Raw genomic sequence first — 7,579 nt, 5'->3', positions numbered from 1 at the left:
CTCCTTCGGTGTTCTGTTTAATCAAGTCAACGGTCCACTGAAAAACGTTGACTCTTGACGAGTGTTGTCTTTGCTCCACAGGTTGACAAAACACTCGCTTATACCTTTTGTTCGCGTCCTGTGTAGCTTACTTATCATAGTACAGTTGACTCTTGATAATTGGAAGTTGCTTAATTGGAATTTTCAGTTAATTAAGATGTGCCGGTTCCATCAGTTTTAAAATGCAATTCAATGGAAGACATTTCTGGATAATTCGAAGCTAAAGCTCATTTAATTGGTTACTTAGGACTTTTTTCTCAATAAAAAGCATTGAGGGGACCGTCACTCATCCATAAAGCCTTTTCAAGCTCGAAAACACCTCCATGTTCTCTAATGATGCCAACAACTGAGGCAGTGCCAGAGTTGATAGAGATGCAGTACACTATTTTTCTTTTTCTTTTTCTTTTACAAAAACTCTTTATTTTCACAAAGAAAGACTAAGACAAAAGTTACACATAAGTACCTGACTGGGTCCCTGCATGTATTCAGTTGAGGCTCATGCCCTCTAACACATCTCTCTCTTTAGGTCCTCAACCTTCTTTGTCGCACACAGCGCCGTGTGAGCAGTCTGAGTGGTAGACACCTCAGGCTTCGATTTTAGTGGCAAGTCTGGGCAACCATGCAACACTTGTCGTACACTTGGCTTGGCAACGAAGGCAGACATCCTGAACGAAGTCGGGAAAAGAGGCGTGTTGTGGACTAGTAACGATGCTGTGCTAGCGCCCTTTGTTTAACTGGAAGTGTTTTGTGTTCCCCGTGGACTTCGTATTAATGGGAATAGACTGGTTTTGCCCAAAGTTGCAAAACTTTGAGCAAAATTCTAGAAAATGTCTAGAAAGTCTAGAAAATGACACGACCAAAGGTGTGTGCGTGGGAGGCATTGTGCAGACATTTTTGAAAGCTTGGGTATGTGCGGTTTTCCGATTTGCTCAAACTGTGCATGTGTTGACAGGCTAGCACTACACCAGCTTGCCAACAGAGGTGTACTGAGCTCAAAGAGGGTTTGCGCTAGTGGGAGGCTGACAGGTGCCCCGAAACACGAGTTGCTCTACAACGATGTACCGCGGCCGCATATCCCGGAATGCCGGCTCCGTGCTAGGACACCGTTCGCTGACCACGCTGCCCACTTCAAGCTCCAGAGGCAGCAGCCAGTCTTGAATGGCTGCTCCCAGCGCCTGGCTGATGTTTTCGAGGCTGCATGACTCTCCGAGGTTTATCACTTCTAGGTTTGCCCTGCACCTCGCGAGGCTCATGTCAGGCTCTTCGCACTTCACCCAGAAGGCTGAAATAGAGACTAGGTCAGACAGAGCGCGAGCACTTATGCATAGCTTTCCTGAAATAAAGTAGAAAGTAGCAAAAACATCAATACAGGTGTTGCCACCCCTGGATATACCACGCAACCTACACCATAAGTAGTTAAAATTGCGTGACAAGTATATGTTAATAACATGCCTCTAGAAGTTTGTAAAAATTTAACTGGAAGGTTCCGTAGTGTCACGTTTGAACATCGAACAAGAAAAAGAAACAAAATATCCTGGGAGCACAACGGATACATCCCGCGGTGATCCCGAATTCCAACAGTTTTGGTTTCGGTGCAATACTCTGCCAGGTAATTGTGTGACCCTTGTGCAGTATAGTTAAACCTGCGTGTAACGAACCTGTATGTGACGAATTCTTGGATTTAACGAAGTTTTTCAACTCCCCATTGCCACCCCCATTGAAGCCCATGTGTTTGCAACCCCTATGTAATGGAACGTCGCAGCAGTTAACTTTGATGTAACGAAGTCGGCGATCTGATCAGTCATTGGTTTTTGCAACTTTGCTAAGAAATTAGCCGCAGAGCTGAACTAATTTAGAGAATGCTAGCACTACCGTAAGGAGCCAGCAGCAATGAACACGTCTGGAATGGCCTAAACGTGAAATTGGTCATGATAATGATGATGATGGACAAAGAGGCTAGCACCATCCCGTGGCTAATGTAGCAGTCACTTCTGGTTTTGCTTGTGTAGCGTGACACCACACCAGCTGGCAAGAGTAGCTACAGTTCACGTTTTTTTTTTTTCACCCGCACCGCAAACTACCGTGCGTTTCCATGTGTGAGTGCGGTTTCAGTTCCAAACTGAAGTTTGGAGGCGCTAGGCCGTCCTGTCAGCGTGTAATCACGCATCTACACTGCTATTTGTGGTATCGGTTCGTCGGTGATGTGTTCTGCTGAGAAAATGAAAAGTTGCGTATTTTCAAGAAAAGCACACAATTTTAAATGCCGTCTCCGCTGGCGAGAAAGAAGAAGGTTGCCGCCTGGTATAGCACCCCAGCTAGCACCCTCTCAACAATCTTGAATGCGCTAAAGTCCTAAAAGAGCATCAACGTCACAAAATGGCACCTTCTCAGCATAAGTTTGGTTCTTGTAACGCGTTAAGGCGCTGAAAAGTGTCAAAAGGCAAAAGTGATACTTAAGTTACATTTGTTAACACGGGGGTAAGTAACCTTGCGATACTTAAGTTAGATTTGTTAACACGGGGGTAAGTAACCTTGCGATACTTAAATTACATTTGTTAACATGGGGGTAAGTAACCTTGCGATACTTGAGTTACATTTGTTAACACGAGGGTAAGTAACCTTGCGATACTTAAGTTACGTTTGTTAACACGGGGGTAAGTAACCTTGCTTCTTTGGAGCGCCGTGTAGTGTTTAAGGTCGTATGAAAGCAGGAGGCGCAACTCACGCAGTCTTTCACTGTGAAATAAATCTACGAAGGGTGAGTTTAACTTCACTGATGTCTAGGAATTTGGCTTCGCTTCTGCTTCGTTCCCGCCAGCCTTACCTCGAAACCTTTTGTCAACTTTGTTACATCCAGGTTTAACTGTACTGTGTGCGTAGCCACCTTTGTTATGACCTTCTGCGTGTTTTTGCGGTGTTTAAAAACACCCGGGAATGCTTATTTGGCTAAATTCAGTATTCTCAAGCGTGCGCAACGTCTGGCACGTGCACAGTCTTCGCTGGCTGCCGCATGATGGCACTACTTGTCCTGGTTGGCGGTGATCAGCCACTGTCTCGGGCGGCGTGCAGGGTCGCGCACAAGCGGCTGGTTTGACTTCAACATTCGCATGGCCCAAAAAGGTCAATGTGCTTTTCTTCAGCAAAGCGTCAATACTGATCACGGGTCCCATGAAGGAACATTTTGCTTAGCTGTCTGAAGCAGCAGAGGACGTACGTGGGAGGTCGTGAAAGCGCAACTGATTTGCTCGAAGCTGCCAAAACCACTTGGTCCAAGGTAGCATTGTATTCGGTTTTTTCTATGCCGCTATACATCACCACTGAATCCCTTGCTTCTGGTTACTGCAGCAGCCTCTGTTTGCGTCATGGGGTCGCTGCGAGGGAAATGAGTTTTATTAGCTATTTCTCAGCAATTGAGCCATCTTTCAGCGCCGAATCAATGCTTAAGTGGCTATGGAAAGGTGATAATTCATTTGAAACCAACTTTTTTGGTTGCCTTCAAGGTCTATTTAAAATGGGGTGCTGACCTTGATGTCATAGACATCAGTAATAATAATTTTAACTCCTAAGGAAAATGGTCTGAGTTTTAGGGCATAGCCCTTTGGTGGTATTCCTGGGCTGAGCGGCATCGCCGTCGTCGTTTTAATTTAGCGAACGATGGCAAGACCGAAAAGTGAAAGAAAGCAAAGGGGGAGACTGTCGCCAAACTGTGAGGGGAGGGTGGTTCGCTGTGGCGGTGCCAGCGCTCTCCGAAAGTGTGCGGTGGGGGAGGTGCGGTGGCCACTATGCTGTGCCTGCACGAGACGCTCGATGGCGCGACGCTTGGCGAAAACGTGAGGGAGGCGTGCGCGTGACGATTATGTCCGTTCGCTTCCTAAGACGCGGGTCGTGGTCCCTTCCTGAGACGCACTTCGCGCCGCCGACCCCTTTTTCACAGCTGTTATTTGCCGGTACCTTTCATGTTTAAGCACGCGCACACAAGCGACTGGCAGTTTATGCGTACATGTGCGAGGATGGGGGTGCATGCACGCGAAGCTATAGGTTGTATTCACTGGCGTGGAATGCATGCGGGCAACCACATGCATGTGCCATCACTGACTACATCAGGCTCCACGAGATCCCGCTACTTGTCCGTGCTGGCGCCCGAAAAAGCACAGCACATGGCAATACAGCTGTTTGATGTTCCAGACTGTGCCCCACTGAACGCAAAGTAATGCCTCGACGCCAAGTACTGTACTTTGTGGCACCTGCAATCTACCTATCGCTATGCACGGTGGGAATCGTCGCACGACTAGGTAGAGCAGTAAAAATTTCAAGAACTACGTACACGTGCAACTGCGTTGTGATGGACCAAGTCGCGCGCATATGCTAGTGAAAGCCAATCACCCCTTGAAGATCTGTCACCTGTTCTAGGACAACAACATAACTAATTTTGTCGAAAATTTTGCTGTGCGGAAGCCAAACTCAGGTGATTTGTTCAAAGGGCGTTTACGATTCGCCAGCGCGTGTGCCGACTGCTTAGTACAAGCACGGCACAGCTCGGAAGATGGCCTCACATGAACTATCTGCTACGCTACATTGGTATCTAAATCGGTGTGTGCGTGAAACATTTCTGCAAAACTATTATTTGGTTTTTGCACTCAACCACGCATTAGAGGGAACTTCTGTCGACATCTGTGGTCGCGGGCGACAGCAGTGTTGGCCTTTTGCATGTCGTATCGCTTTTATTCGCAGCCGGGGTTTCATTCTCTGATGATGCAAAGTTCTCGACAACAAGGAGAGCGCCACCACACAATGTGAGTGCGATACATGATATATCTCTTTACACCACCACCGAGAATCAGGTTGCAACGGGGTGGACGACACACTCCGTTTTTTTTTTTTTTGTCTTCGAAAAGCGGGCCCAGTGGCACAAGCATGGCGGTTTTCAGTGTGAAGAAATCGTCCACTAAACTTTTCAGTAACTACCACCTATAGGTTTCATGCCCTCACTGACGACATGTCCGTTGTGCTGGCAGAAGGCTTACACGTGGAAATCAAACATCCGAATGCGACCTGTCTGGTGTGTTCACTGGTCAAGCAGATGGGACTGTGTGTTACACAGACAGTAAAGTGACTACGACAGGGGAGGGAAGCAGACAGCCCCATGTTTGTCTGCTAGAATAAGGCTTGAGTCCCTCCAAGTTTAATTCAGCTAAATGGCTAGAAAGTATGCTCAAATGCAAATTGCAAACAGACCGGGTTTGCTTTGTGCACCCCGTGGAGTGCGTGCAACTTCGCAGGTCATCATCCATCTTCACTGAATGGAAGGGCACTAATTTTATTGGGACAAAACAGTCTTTTGGATGAAATAAACTTTTTATAATACCCACATTGTCACGAAGGTGTTACAGTGTGTGTGTTGAAGGGGGGGGGGGCTACAAACAAAAATAAAAATGCAGCAGGTTACAGTTCATAACAAAAAAGCGTGACCAAAGGGCCCATCTCCCCGCGAGGGGGACTCGAGTAAATGCGTCGCATAGGGGGTGGGTGTATTGCGTTAACGTTTAGTGTTTGGGGAGTTGGTGGTAGTGAATGCGCTGTATCAGCAGCTTCTTGACGTTGTTTGAATGAGTCAAGGATATAAGGCGCGTTCGTAGCCTTTCATTCTGTGTCGGTTTTGTGGCGCAGTGGGAAGAGCACCATGTACCTTGCGTTCCGCCCGCAGGGTCGTGGGATCGAAACCAGGCGCCGGTAAGTATTATTTTTTTATATAGTGTAGGGGGAGGGGTGCGGATCTGTTCTTGAGAGCGAGGAGGGTAGCGTGATGCGGGAGAGGAGGAGTGGGGGAGAGGGCGCACCTGGAACGGCTGTTGCGGACACCGAGGCACGCCAACGCCGACAACGCCGGGTGACATCGTGAGTTAAAGAAATGCTCTGCATTTAAAAAAAGCGATTACTTGAGTGGAAGCAAAAAAAATTGCAGTGCTTTCAAAATTGAGAAGAATATAGTCTCTTACAATTCGATACTACAGTAACTTAAAGTGAACCAGCAGCAGAACAAGGGAAGCATGTAAGCTAACTCCACGTTTCCTTTTAGTATGTATTATAGTACGAAACTCTATGCCCTTGCCCTTGCCTGCTCCCTAGCCTTCCCGCATGTCTAGTCTGGGCTGGTTACGCCAGACAGCACCGTAGGCCACAGCAGGAACTCTTCTCATATACTGATCCCATTACAAAGTGGGTGTTGATCTTACAGCCAGTGTTGATACCTTCTTTCCAATAATTATACTGTATATATACATTATACAGTATAACCCGCGCTCTGTGCCATTTTGGGAACCTCACAATTCCCTGTACGCCAGGCGTTCCGGACAACGTAGAGATGAGGCTCTAGCCTCTCACCCTAAACAGGAGAAAACCCGGCTGAAACCGCCGGCTGACAATTGAAGATTTTACTGGTGAAGCGTTAAGAACCAAGAAAACCTAGCGAGCACATAGCCTCGTCCTGTGTTCCCTTCTTTCGTGTCTTGTCATTTGCGCTGTGCCACGCCATGAACCCGTACCAACCTTCGCAACTAGCCACTTTAATACATAGCCAAAAATCACAATGTTGCCGTGGTTTAAACTTGCAGGTGGCGTCGTTAATTTTGAAGATGAGTGTCATGGCGCTGTGGTGACATGGAATGTTTCTTTGTTGGGGGTTGGCCAGCCATAATGGACTCTGGAAGAGCTCCGAGTCACGTAAAAATCCCGGAGTTCGGAGCTAACTAGAGTGGCTTCTCTGATACCGAACTATGTATGCGGCGGTGCATGCTTTAAGGAGAAACCGGAAGGGAAGGGTAAGCAGCAAGGAAACATTTACAGCCTGCTATCCCGGAGCCCTCCCCTAGCTAGAGTGGCTTCTCCCCTACAGCTCTCTGCGTGCGGCGGTGCACGCTTTACAGGAGGAACCGAGAGAGAAGGGAATTTCGGAAAGGAAACTCAAACAGGAAGTTGGTTGATTGATTGCAGGGTTTAACGCGCCGACGCAACGCAGGCGATGAGGCGCGCCGTAGTGGAGGGCTACGGATTATTTTTGACCACCTGGGAATCTTTAACGTGCGCCGAAATCTCGTACACACGGGCGTTCTTGCTTTTCGCCTCCACCAGAAAAGCGGCCGCCGCGGCAGGGAATCGAACCTTCTTTTTCTTCTATCATCTAGCGTAGCAAGCCAGCGCGACGGCTCGGCTAACCTCGCTGGTCTTCATTAAAGTTTCTCACTCCCTCTATCTCTCTGTTCGCCATTCAAGTCTTGCGCGTGAGTGCAAATTTCCCTGAATTTGTATTTTGCTCTACAGGAAGAAAACATTGGGATATGATATGGGCTCCAAAACAGTACATTGCCTCAAATGAATATTACACACATACTACCTCCCCCCCTCCCCCGCCCCTGTAAGTCGTAGCTTTTTTGAACGTTTGGTGTATCTTCAACGCGATAGAACAGGATTTTATGGCCTTCAAATTTTGCGCGAACTGAAATAAACAAACGAATAATTACACGCGAATATGATAGAAGGCGGC

Source organism: Haemaphysalis longicornis, unplaced genomic scaffold (assembly GCF_048455015.1).
Source record: "Haemaphysalis longicornis isolate Haplotype H1 unplaced genomic scaffold, Haemaphysalis longicornis Haplotype H1 scaffold_154, whole genome shotgun sequence".
Lineage (NCBI taxonomy): Eukaryota > Metazoa > Arthropoda > Arachnida > Ixodida > Ixodidae > Haemaphysalis > Haemaphysalis longicornis.
The sequence above is the reverse complement of the archived record's forward strand: the minus strand, read 5'-3'. Positions refer to the sequence as shown.